The sequence below is a fragment of the Myotis brandtii genome, unplaced genomic scaffold (genome assembly GCF_000412655.1).
Source record: "Myotis brandtii unplaced genomic scaffold, ASM41265v1 scaffold781, whole genome shotgun sequence".
In the NCBI taxonomy this organism is placed as follows: Eukaryota; Metazoa; Chordata; class Mammalia; order Chiroptera; family Vespertilionidae; genus Myotis; species Myotis brandtii.
In genome coordinates this window covers 592953-606748 of record NW_005371136.1, presented here as the reverse complement: position 1 = coordinate 606748, position 13796 = coordinate 592953, and the positions used below count along the sequence as shown (strand labels likewise).

Genomic DNA, 13796 nt, shown 5'->3' with positions numbered 1-13796 from the left:
GGTGTCCTGGAAGGCTTCATGGAGGACGACCTAGGGCCCTAAGGCAGCAATCGCCAACCTTTCGGACCTCATGGGCCACCAGTGGTCCGCAGACCACCAGTTGGCGACTAAAAATGAATGGAGAGTGGCTGCGCTTCAGGCAGGTAAATAGTGTGGGCAAACGAGTGGAGGTTAGAATGTCCTGACTTGGTCAGGTCTACCAAGAGAAGAGGGTCAGCCGTGAAAGTAGTGGGAGATGAAGTGGGGCCAGACACATTTAATGCCATGGAAACATGCCATGAGGTTGAGCAAAAGAAAAAGCAGGTTACAAAATGTATGCATTCATGTTAAGGATAAAAGAAATAGATTAGAAGAAAATGCACTTAAATGTAAATAGCTCTGGGCGATAGGATTATAGCTGATTTTATTCTCATGCTCCTTAATACTTTTCGGTACCTTCCTATTTTTCTGAAGTGTTGTATATTACTCTGATAATCATGAAAACAATAAGATTTTCTCATCTGAAGGGCATCAAGCAGGCAGCCCTGGAGCAGGACAGGGCACATCCAGCCAGATGCAGCTCAGAGGCCCTGGAGTGAGGTACTGAGGAGGGGTGTAGTAGGGACTAGGGCAGCGGTTCTCAACCTGTGGGTCGCGACACCTTTGGCGGTCGAACGACCCTTTCACAGGGGTCGCCTAAGACCATCCTGCATATCAGATATTTACATTACGATTCATAACCGTAGCAACATTACAGTTATGAAGTAGCAACGAAAATAATTTTATGGTTGGGTCACAACATGAGGAACTGTATTTAAAGGGCCAGAAGGTTGAGAACCACTGCTCTAGGGTGATCCCCTGTCCTCGAGGATTGCAGGAGCACATGGGTAACTAAAGGGCCAGAAGGTTGAGAACCACTGGACTAGGGTGATCCCCTGTCCTGGGAGGATTGCAGGAGTACATGGGTAACCACCGCTAATGGCCCCCGCCCCCTGCCAGTCCCGTGGGCCTCAAGGAGCCCTGTCCACACAGGAGATCTGCCCCACCCTTCGTCTCAGGCAGATGTCTTCTCTCTCTTTCTCCCCTATGTACTAGTTCACAAAGGTCCCTCCACACCACTCACAAATGCAGAACAAATTGAGATAAACAAGAGATCCTCTGTCTTTTCAGGGTTTCACCATTGCTATTTTCCCAACTGAAGAGCATACTTTTTAAATTGATTTTTAGAGAGACAGAGAAAGGAGAGAAAGAGAGAGAGAGAGAGAGAGAGAGAGAGAGATTTGTTGTCTCACTTATGGTTGCTTCTTGTACGTGCCCTGATGGAAGATCAAACCTGAAACCTTGGCGTTTCGGAACGGTGCTCTCACCCACTGAGCCACCCGGCCAGAGCAGAAGTAAACTTGTTTAAAAGTGCGTCTGATACATAGAGTGGGACTACAGAACATCTAGTCCAACTCATTTCTTTTACTGATAAGGAAATAGACACTAAGGAGGTCAAGTGACATACCCAAGGGCACAGAGCAAAGTGGACACTGGTCTCCAGCAGAGCTGATACCCAGGGCCTGGCACCTCCGTTATCAGCACCCCAGTCCTGTGAAAGGAGCCAAGGGTGCATTGCCGATGCTGTAGGCTGAGCAACCCCAGGGCATGGGAGCATGGAAGACTGGAATCTTTCCTCGCACTTCCCCATGGACGTGCTTAGACGTGCCTCCCAGTCACCCAGCTCACTCTCTGGCCCTCGCTTCTCCCGGGCAGAGCCGCAGGAGTGGTGCTTTCTTCCTCCACACCACACACCTGGAAGGCCGTCCTTGGGCATCGGGCTGCTTCCCCCCGCCATGTAGCATGAGCCTTGCAAAGCTGGCTCCTCCTTCAAGTCTTTGTACAACGAAGACCATGCCTTCTTGTGATCAGTCACCTTGTTATTATCTTTAGTTGCCCAACCAGCCAGGTAATCCCATGTGGTCATCAAAAGGCTAAAAACATTAGCTTGGTCATTTTCTCTGTGTAAATTTGACCAAACTATATATCAGGTGAGGGTTTTTATCTTGCACCTAAATAGCTAGCAGCCTCCGTGAGCCGCACGATTCCTTTCCTCTCCCTCAGGGCCAAAGCCCATGTCTTCATCCTGCCACAACGGCTGGCTCTTTGGGCATTCTCTGCACAGCTCTCTGTGTATATGCCGTGTCGCTAGTCTTAAATGGCATGCTCCTGGCGTACAGGGAACATATCAGTTTAAGCCTTTTCTGATCAGGAGCATCTGTGGCTACAGGATTAGGAAATACATTTTCATGATCTGGATAATAATAAAAATTAAATGGCAAAAGTCTCCCAGGAGCTGGAGAGCTTTAAAAAACTAAATAAGCATCTATTTCCGTTTTTTACTCCTACAGAGATGGGACATTCTGCAGAAAAATGTGTGCCCATATATCTTCAAAAAATAAAACAAAAATGTACATGGGGTCACTAGGAGAGCTTACTAAACGTGATGCTCACAGACTAGCCTCTGAAGTCTAGGAAGGGACAGCCACGAGCAGGGCCGGCATGTGCTACGGTTACACCAACAGCTGAGCCTCCCCTGCCATGTACCTCCACCTCCTGCCATTATAGCATCACCCAGGCAGGTGACACAAACAGCAACGTAGGTGTACATGTTGTTTTATCGTTTAGAGCAGAGAGATTGTCCTCATCCCTGGCTCTTTCCTCCAAGACAAAACCTCTAGGATGATTCAATCTAGACCTTCCAAAGAATAAGTCTCTTTTGAGCTTTCTCACCTCTAAATTCTCTGCCTTGGACGCCTTCAGAGCCACAAGCAAACAAACAAAAAAACAAAAACAAAACCACTCTGTGGTTCCTTTCCGCAGGAGAGAAGCTCAGAAACCAGACAATTCCCGGTGTCCAAGCTCTTCCCAATAGAATCTGGGTCATCCTTACGCCCCAGGAATGTTTACCAAGTACCACCGGTTTCTGTCTCAGAACCACCCCCATCTCTTGTCGCATCACCCAGGCAGGTGACACAAACAGCAACGTAGGTGTACATGTTGTTTTATCGTTTAGAGCAGAGAGATTGTCCTCATCCCTGGCTCTTTCCTCCAAGACAAAACCTCTAGGATGATTCAATCTAGACCTTCCAAAGAATAAGTCTCTTTTGAGCTTTCTCACCTCTAAATTCTCTGCCTTGGACGCCTTCAGAGCCACAAGCAAACAAACAAGAGATTGTCCTCATCCCTGGCTCTTTCCTCCAAGACAAAACCTCTAGGATGAGTCAATCTAGACCTTCCAAAGAATAAGTCTGTTTTGAGCTTTCTCGCCTCTAAATTCTCTGCCTTGGGCGCCTTCAGAGCCACAAACAAACAAACAAAAAACAAAAACAAAACCACTCTGTGGTTCCTTTCCGCAGGAGAGAAGCTCAGAAACCAGACAATTCCCGGTGTCCAAGCTCTTCCCAATAGAATCTGGGTCATCCTTACGCCCCAGGAATGTTTACCAAGTACCACCGGTTTCTGTCTCAGAACCACCCCCATCTCTTGTCCTTGACCCCAGTGTCCCAACAGAATGGGATAAAGGGAGTTACAGCATCTTCTGAAAAGACCTGGCCCAGCATGTCTCTGGTCTTAGGAGGTGGTGTAATTGTGCACCAGGTCAACCGCAACGCCTGCCATCAGTAATATACCGAGGTCCTCCACCCATGGCTTTATCGTTCTTCTAATGAGTGTTTAAAAAAAAATAAAGGAAAAGGTCATAGAATGTAAAGAAAGCTATCAATCTCCCTTTGGCTATAGAAGCAATAGTGGGGAGACCTGGGCGACTTGCTTCATATTTTCTAGGTGAGATATGTGTTTTCTAGTTCTGCTGGGACAAAAACAGCTGTTAGTCATTGAAAGCCAATGGCCTGGTGGGTGTGAGGTGGGGCTGGCCTCTCTCGGCACGGGAAGACCCCTGGGAAGTCTGGTCAAAATCCAGTGCCCCACCTTCGACCTTTCCCAGGGAGTAGGCAGTGACACAGAAAGCGTCCCTTGGAGACCCTGCTTTGGGTAGTGCTCCCTGAAGGGCAAATATTTGTGGGTGAGGTTGTATTTCGGTCGTTTGCTAAATTTGAGTGAAACCGTCTTTTCAAAGCTTTGGGAGAACGACTTCCTTGTTTGTTTGTTTTCCCATTTGGAGGCCCCTTTTAGAGAGGTAACAATACACTCGTGCATACACAAATTAGATCTGATCTAAACGACGAAGTAAGTCCCGGCTTGGCCCGGGTTTTCAGGAAAGCAGCAGTTTCTGGAGGAAGCCCTACGCACGCCTAAAAACGGAAAAAATATGCAAGATGGGAGCCCACCAGCAAACAGGTGTTTCGTATTCCCTTGAACCACAAAAGTAGATTTTTACGTTTATGAGAAAACAAACTTTTCCCGCATTGGGCTTGGCCGGCAGTAAGGCAGAAAGCCAGCCTGGGCTCCGTGCACCGCCTGCAGCTGTCACAGGAAGGAACCGGAGAACCCACACCCCCTTCCCAGGACGCTGAACGGGAACAGTTTCCGGCTCCATTTACCCTTTGGGGAGGGACAGAGTTAACTTACAGCCTCACAGGCCTGGGCGCTTGCATGGCTTCCTCCTTGGCCTGAGGGCCCCGGGTGGCCCCGGTTCCTCTGAAATCAGAACAGTAGCCAGATGTGGGTGCAGCTGGCTCACACCCAACAAGAACAGACTCTCCTTTCCCTAAGAAGGGAGAATCACCCTTGGGGTTCATGCTGAGGGCTCTCCTGTGAGGCGTTTCTGGCCTCTCTGCTTCCAAGCCCGATGGTGGATGTCAGGACGGCACCATGGGATCCGCTCTGGAAGTCCTTGACGCTCCTAATGAGCACCACTCAAGCCTCCTCCAAAATTCCCCAAACCCCCAGCTCCTGGAGCCTTGGCCCACGAACAGTCTGGCTGCTTCTGTCCTTAAGGACGTTCAAGACATAGTTCTGATATAAGCTTTTGGCCCTTCCCTGGAGTTCTAACTCTATGTGAGGCAGTGAGCTAGGGGCTTTGGGGAACATGGGAGGGAGAGAACAGCTCGTGGGGAAGGAGGATGCTGAGCTGTCAGTGTGCCTGGGTTGGGGGAGAAAATGGAAAAGGGAAGGGCCAAATGAGAGGCAGCGTGGCAAACAGTCATGGTGGGCTCTTGGGACCACCTGACCAGAGAGGAGAGGCGTCAACATTCCTGAGCCCTGTCCCGGGCGCCAGACGCCCTACCACACCCTCCACTTAGGTTACGGTCCCATGTGCCACCCTCACTGCCACCCTGCAGGAGCTCTTACAGCATCTCAGCGACTGGGAAGCTCAGGACACTTACTTTTCTTGTTCAAGGTCACTCAGCCAGTAAGGGGGCAGTGCTGGGGGGAAGACACCAAGCGGCTGGCTGCGCAGCCCTGCAGGTCCACTTCCACCCTGCCACCGTCACCCAGGGAGCGTTTGGAGAAGCTTGGAGCCAGGAAATAACAGGGCACCAGAACGGGGAGCTGGGGAAACAGGGCAGCCTGCGGGAGGGGAGGGGTCAGCAGCAGGAGCCAGGAGACCCGAGACCCTGTGCCACATGGCCTCAGAGTGTGGCCTGGCTGGTTTGCCTCTTTGGCCCTCACTTTCCTCTTCTGTAACCGGACAATAGGCCAGATTGGTGCTTCTCAGAAACAGGAAGCGTCCAGGCTTTTGAGCAAAGACATAACTGGAACGTGATGCTAAGGGGGCTCTGTTTGGGGCCCGTCCACAGATGGGTTGCAGGGAAGAAAGCCAGCCAGCAAGGCCAGCTTCCCAGATGTGCAGAACTCCAGATGTGAGGTGGAGAGGGTAGAGCTCAGGTGCAGAGGATGAGGTGGTCTCTGTGGCCACGGAGAGGTCAAAGCAAGATACAAGGAACCCTTCAAAGTGGAAACTCAAAGCATTCGGAGCAGGACTGGAATAATAACAGCAATGAAAGCGAACACTTACTGAGGGCTCTGCCAGTTACCCTGCCAAGGGCTCAGCGACCAGTCGGCATTACGGCCGCTGCTGAACAGTCAGCAATCCCAATGGGGAGGAGACTGGAGCTTAGAGAAGCAAAGAAACTTGCGCCTGCTCAGAGCTGGGAGGTGGCGGAGTCGGGATTTGAACTCAGGCAGTCTCAGCGCCTTCCATTCACACTGACCTTCTTAGGGTGCCTCCACCTCTCCCTGGTCCAAAGTCCCCTCCAACTCCAGATTCCAGCTCCTCCTTCAAACTGTCATGCCCTCTCTGTCCACCCCTCCGCACCTACCTGCCACTGTTTCCCACCTGCTCCTGGGAGTCCTGGAATGTGTCATGCTCACCTGTCCCCTCTCCCACTTTCCTGGTGTCCTCACCTCATCCAAGCCGCAGCCAAATGTCATCCCTCTGCCCCCAGACTTAGGCCCACCCTTCTCTTTGCTCCTATCATCTCTTTACCAGTTTCTTGGATGTATCACACTGTATGTATGATATATTTTTGTCTGTTTTTCATATTTCTACCTTTGAAGGCAAAAAGAGGCTGGACGAAGGCACAGTGCCTGGCATATAGTGGGTGCTGTATGATTGATGGATTGGATGGATGAATGAATCTGGGACCAGGCTAGAAGAGTCCTTCTGGCTCCAACCCCATCCCACTAAACAGGATCATGTGTAGTGCTTATCATACAGGCTTTCTGTGTCCTTTAATAGCTGGTACCAGTGTTCCACTTTCTGCCCTGTCTGTAATCCATCCCATTGGCTTAGACACTCACACACACACACACACACACACACACACACACTCATACACACACACACTCATAAACACACTCACACACACGCACACACACACACACTCATACACACGTGCACACACTTCTTCCCTGACTGGACCCCCAGATCAAAGCCAAAGAAAGAACTGTCCCTCTCCCACTCTGTTCCCACTAAGACAAATTAATTCTAAGCACGAGAGGAGTGAACTCGGGCCAGGCAGGAACAGGCTAGCTGCGCAGAAGGCAGCACCTTAGAAGTGCGGCTCCGTGGAGCAGCGTAATTGCCAATTTGGTTTTCTCACCTACATGGCAGCTCCTGGCCTCCTCCTCCTGTGGGAGGGGCCCAGCCCTGGCTCAGAGGCTGCTCAGGAGCATCCTCCCTCCCAGGCGGGCCTCTGCAGGCCGGGACAGAGGGAGCAGGCCTGGGGAACCCTCTGAGGCCCAGCCCAGCTCTGCTCCTCCGCGGGGCCCTGCCTGCTGAGACAGGTAGCGGGGTTATTCTTGGTACTTAGCATTTACGCAAATGATCGAATCATTCCTATATTCCTAGGTGGACCCCGGAATGCTGCAGCCTCATACTTACTTTCAAAGTCCTGGTAGGAGAATCCAAGAAGTTGATTCTAACTCTTCCTCCCAGTAGGGACCCTGCTAGAACAGCAAAGGGGGACCTCCAGCTGTTATACAGAGTGAAAGCCGGGGCCAGTTACCAGGGATAGACGAACACACTGGCAAAGGGCCTCCCTCCCTGGCCGCTTTGTCCTTGTCTTCTGTGGACAGGGGTGGGAGGGAATCATGTGTCATTTACTCCAGGGGCCCAACAGCCACTCACTCAGAGTGAAGAGTGCTGGCGGGGCCTGCAGTCTGGGTCCCAGTTTCCGTGGGTTCTGGGAACTCGGGAAGGGGCTCAGCCCCTCTGAACACTCTAGTACCTGCCCTGCCTCCTTGGTGGAGAGCGCTGTGATCCCGGGTGGAGTGGGCCCTAAAGTACAAAAAAGGATGTCGATGGACTTGGGGGTCACAGAAAGCTCTGTGCTCTCACGGCACTGGAGCAGACGGTTTGGAGCGAGGGAGATAAGCCAGATCCTCACCCCACGGCAGACTGTCAGGACAGCGCCGAAGCACTGGTCCCCCCGCTGCCCGCTTTAACCACGGAGACAAAGAGCAGAGGAAAGACTCCCGGGCAGTGGCTCTTCCTGGGCCCATTAGGTGCCCTGCTGGGTCATCTTAGACAAGGGATGGGAGACCAAGGGAAGGAGAGAATGGAAGTGCCAAGTGCCTGGGGCTGGCACCTCTCACAACCAAAACAAACAAGTCTGGGTGTTAGGTGGGGGGCTGTAGCAACGATCTAATTTTGTAATATGTCTAGTGAGGCCCAGTGCCAGTCTGTGCTGGGTGTGAGAGAGGGGACAGAAAAGTATGGAAAGCTGATAGATACTAACTCAGTGAAAGCATGTGGGCTGGCCCAGAAACACAACCCCCTCCCCCATCCAACATGCCTTACTTCTTTGCTTATTACAATTACACACACACACACACACACACACACACTGTCCCAGGGACTGTCCTCCATCCCAAAGTCCTTTACCTTTTCTCCCTGGATCAGTCACTGACCTCCTCTCACCAGGAAAATGAGAGAAAAACCCATCAGGTCTCTGCTCTCCCTTGAGATTGGGCCTGTGCTCATGTTGTCCCCACCCCCTCTCTCCAGCCCTTCTCCTCCTCTCCCTCGGGAACCCAGCTCTGGGTTCTTACCAGCTTTTCCAGTTTCCCATCACTCCCCTGGGAACCCTCAGTGCTGTGCTCACCTGGGGAGCGGGGGAAATCAAATAAAGGTACTGATTGTCTCTGAACATTTGATTTCACAGTACATCTTGCATGACTCTCAAATATGAAGTCAATACAAATAAAATCATTTAAATTGCCTGATAGTAAACACTTCTGACCCAAAGAGTAGAAAGCTTTTTGAGTGATAGTTACATTGATACCAGAGTCACAATGACAAGTTTCAAAGATGCAAGTAATGGATTAGAAAATAAGGCAGGAGAGAAAACACAGATGAAAGGCGTATAACCCCATTTGAAATCCGAAGCTTTCATTTTGGGGGAAAGAATTGCCAACAGCACTAAAATAGATCATGATGAAAGGAACAATCACTTGCCACCTACTTGGGTTCTCTTTTTTAAACATATTTTTTATTGATTTCAGAGAGGACGGGAGAAGGAGAGAGGGATAGAAACATCAACGATGAGAGGGAATCTTTGATCAACTGCCTCCTGCATGTCCCTGACCAGAATCGAACCCTGACCTCCTGGTCCATAGGTCAACATTCAACATCCTCCCGTTAAAACTTCCGTAACCTCAGCCCTTTGTCCTTTATGAGCCACACCAGCCAGGCCTACTTGAGTTTTCATCCCCCACATACATGTCCCTTTCTGTCTTTCCATGCGTGGGCCTCGGCTGTGACACAGGTTTCCTAGGCTGGTCATGCCGGTAATGTAAGTTCTGTGTGTGGGTGGTGCCACCTGAGGGACTGAATGACCTCCATCCACAGGGTGAGCCAAGTCAAACACCAGCCTGCTTCCCACCCAACCAGAGCTCCACGGGGCTCCACTACAAGAGCACACAGTGGCAAACACTTGACTAGAACAGATCAAGCATCTTGTTTAGAGCAAGGTTTAAAAACAAATGAACAGCCGAAGCCGGTTTGGCTCAGTGGATAGAGCGTCGGCCTGCGGACTGAAAGGTCCCAGGTTCGATTCCGGCCAAGGGCATGTACCTGGGTTGTGGGCACATCCCCAGTAGGAGATGTGCAGGAGGCAGCTGATCGATGTTTCTAACTCTCTATCTCTCTCCCTTCCTCTCTGTAAAAAATCAATAAAATATATTTAAAAACAAACAAAACAAAAAAAAAAATGAACGTTAAGCATCCAAAACACTGTTCTTTATTGCTATTCACCGGGCCGGTCCTTGAGTCCTCTCAAATTATAGTAGAATGCAATTTCTCTAACTCACCTTTAACCATTTTGGGGTCAGTCCCTCCGGGCTTCTTGTTTTTCTAGAATTTTCAGTGACTTTACCAGACATCAAAACAGGTGAGGTCCTTCTTCTACTTTACCTTTAAAGTCCAAATAAAAGAATATTACTATTATTGGTTTCCACCAGAGCAAAGAAACGTGCTATTACCACAGGCCTATCCCTTCTCTGGGCATTTGGAGTGTCTATATCTTATCCCACCGGGACCAAAGGAGGAAGAGGACTGTCCCCTATTACATTTGCCCGTGTCACTCCCAACCTTCCAATCAGAAGAGGTCGTTTTCCCCACTCTACTGCCTCCCTAACCTCAGCCCTTTGTCCTTTGGAGCAGGATGTGTTTGTTGATTGATTCTATTTATTTACAGTTTTTACCCCTGGCTTCTGACACAGACTGTGCTCTTCCATAATGAAGACTAAGACTTAGAAAAACAAAACATGAAATTCCACATGAACAAGGGGAAAGGTTTTAACTGGGGGATTAAAGTGATCAATTAAGTAAAGATTATATGATATTACTGACATGCAGAGCTGGGCTGGACAGAAGAGACCAAGACCGAGTGTCCAACCAAGAGTGGAGGTGAGGTGTGAGAACCGCAGGATCGCAGATCAGACCCCTAATGGCTGGAGTTCAAAGAGGATACAGCGAGCTGGAGGGAGAGGGCTCAGAGCGTGGGTCAGGCGTCCATGCGCCTAGGAAATCAGCTAAAACAAGAGGACTCAGACAAGTCCTGCGGTCCAGGAATCCGGAAGTTAGGGTCAGAGAGTGCTGTCATCGCCAACAACACTCTATATACCCATCATCTCCCCTACTCTCTGCAGTGTGTGGTCACACTAGGTATAGGTACACAGGAAACCAGAGAGAATCATAGCCCACGATGTCTGTCACCTCTAATTGACACAAGGGCAGAGGACTTAGACCTCCTGGTGGATGTCTAAGCATCTTCTGACGTTCTATTGAGCCCGCCTCCTGACGATTAAATGCCAGTTCTAAATAGGAAGACTTGCTCCCCAAACCAACAGATGACTGGGCTGTCATCATCATGCCTGTTCTAAACTCACTTGTGATTTTACTGTGAAGCTCTGCGTGTGTTATTTATTAGGAATCACCTGAAAACGGTTATTTGGAAAATCTTACTAGTCATGAGGCATCTAGCCATCTCAATGATTTGTCTTTTACAGCAATGCAATGGGTCATTCTGAAGGAGCATTTGGTTAACCTTCCACCTCGTCAGCTTAAAAAGGTTCTAGAAATCCTCCCCCACGCTCTTTAAGGAGGCCTTTATCAGATACCTTGGTTTCATGAAAGGTAGACTAATGTCTCCCATCCTGTGTACAGTGCATTCCCTCCTTAGGTATAGGACCTTGGACACGCTTCTTAGCTCTCTGGGCCTTAGTTTTCTCTCCTATAAAATTAAAGTGCTCAATAGACTGCATTATCTCCATGGTTCCTTTAAATACTAAGGATCTAGAGTAATTTTAAATACTTTGTTAGCTATCTTGACCAAACTAGCATCACAGGTGAGAAATGGGCTGCAAAAACCAAACTTCCCCTCTGGTTTATACCCATTAGGTTAGAGCCAACCACTTTGTGTTATTTGGGTTACTTGCTGCTAAACACATCATGACCTTGTCCACATTGAAGGTCATCTTCTATTTTTCTACCCATTCACATGGCCCTTTTCCATCATCACTATCAACTGAGCATTTTACATCTTAGAATTCATATGGATTTTTTCTTCTCTTTTCAAAACTGTTATGTGATAGTTATTGCAATTACTAAGTCACTTTTCACATCTCTTCATTTACAAAATTCTTCCCATTTTTGTGCATGCTTTTATTCTAATGACTAACAATTCCGGTTTTCAAAGCACTTTTCGGACATCCATTGCCTTATCTGACTCCTGACAACAATCCCATTTTTTAAATAAAGTAATTTTACACAACATTCCTACCCATATATAATAGTTGTAACAACTTTTCTTCCTGATAAACTTTGGCATGAAATTTCATCAAATTCTTTCTGAGAGTTACATTTTTTATTACTATCCATTGTATTCCTACCCAAATGCTTGCTTACCTGGAAAAGAAATCTGGTAGACCAAGGGAGCAGGAGGGCCCAACTTACAGAGGGTCATTGGAAGTAAGAGCTGAAATGGCCTTCAGTGACCGCCTGTCCCACCCACACCTGAACAGGGGATCTAGTTCTCAGTGACCAAAAGGTACTCATTTTTGAGGGCTTCCTGGTTTGGGGTGCAGAGCCTTTGATCATGGGCCCCATCTCTGTGAGCTCCCCCGAGTCACTCCTGAGCTCACAGTTTCTGATTTGCACATATCGGGTCCCACTTGGTAGCTTTTCCTGACCCCCCCTTGTGAGCACTTTTTTTTCTTGCTTCAAAGCTGTCCCTTCCCCACGATGGCTGCTTTGACTTTAATGAATCAGCGGCAGCGTTTGTGATCTGCAGCCAGGCTTTATGGGAGGAAGATTCCTGGGCTTTCTCAGGCTGTTAAAGAGCCCTCTGGTCTCCTGCTGGCTGTTTGCTCTGCTCCTTTTTCCTCCTAATTAATGTGTCCGTCTTATCAAGAGTGGCCTTTTCTCAGAGTAACTGAGTGATTGATGTGTTGTGTTGTGTTTTCTCTTAGAACCCTCCCTATCTGCCCAGGCTGGAATTAATTGGGGTTTGCTCGTGGTGGTAAAGTGATTTGATACATCAAACCCTGCTCACCACTTAGAAAAACCACAGCTGACGGGTGTTCGGGCCAGTCTCAGCGTTCACAGGGTTTCCCTGGAGGGCTGGGGCTGACAGCTCAGCAGGGGCGATCTTGTGCTCTGGGTTTAGCCGGAACCAGCTCTGACACAATGCTCTTGACCAAGTTCTAAGCTTCCTGAACTTCAGTCCTTGCGCCTGTGAAATAAGAATAATAGGGCCTAATAATAGGGCCTACTTCATAGGAATGTGGAGAAAATTAACCGAAATAATGCATGAAAAATGTTTGATATTGGATAAGTATCCAATGATAGACAGAGCAGCTCATTTTATCTCAGGTTACAGATGAAGACACTGGGCTCAGAGAGGTCACATGGCTCACCCAATGCCACCCAGTACATGCATGAGCCACAGCAGAGCCAGGACCTGAACCCAGGTTCTCTGCCTCCTAGACTCGCACTCTTTCCACTTTTCCAACAATACTTCTCAGAGCCAAGACCTGAGTCTCCTATGACAGTGGTTTCCCAAGTGTGCACCCCGGGCCCACAACATTAGCATCACCTGGGACTTTGTCAGACATGTCAGCTTGGGGCTCCCAGACCTAATGAATCAGAGCCTCTGAAGAGGGGGCCCAGCAATCTAGGTTTTAGCAAACCCTCCAGGTACTTAGATCTGTGCTCCGGTTTAAGAACCACAGCTCGCCGAACCGGTTTGGCTCAGTGGATAGAGCGTCGGCCTGCAGACTCAAGGGTCCCGGGTTCGATTCCGGTCAAGGGCATGTACCTTGGTTGCAGGCACATCCCCACTGGGGGGCGTGCAGGAGGCAGCTGGTCAATCTCTCTCATCGATGTTTCTAACTCTCTATCCCTCTCCCTTCTTCTCTGTAAAAAAATCAATAAAATATATTTAAAAAAAAAAAAAAAAAAGAACCACAGCTCCATGGAGTGATTATTTCTCTCTTGATCTCACTCCTGAGATGGGCAGTCCACAGATCCAGCTGTGAGCCCCAACATCCCAGCCCTGTGACATTATCCTCACCAGGGACTTGAGGATAATAATAGAAAAATGCATTTTATAAACATTTTATAACTTTTTTATAAAAGTTAACCCTTCCAGCCCTGTGACATTATCCTCACCTGGGATTTGAGATGAATACCTACTGAGACTATTGAATTGTGGAGTGGTTCTTGCCCCTTGATGTACATTAGAATTGCCAGAAGCCAGTCCATCCTTGCTGCTTGACACAGTCACTGCAGGGAAGAAACACCTGCACAGCATATGTTTCAAGGGACCTGGCATATATGGCATACTGTTCTTAATATGTTTGCTCCCCTT

At 48.9% G+C, this 13796-nt stretch overlaps 1 protein-coding gene across 1 annotated transcript in view; it reads left to right on the top strand.

Annotated features, from left to right (window-relative positions):
• Nucleotides 1-13796, top strand: part of LIPC (lipase, hepatic) — a 132379-nt gene that overhangs the window by 21617 nt on the left and 96966 nt on the right. The window lies entirely within an intron of this gene.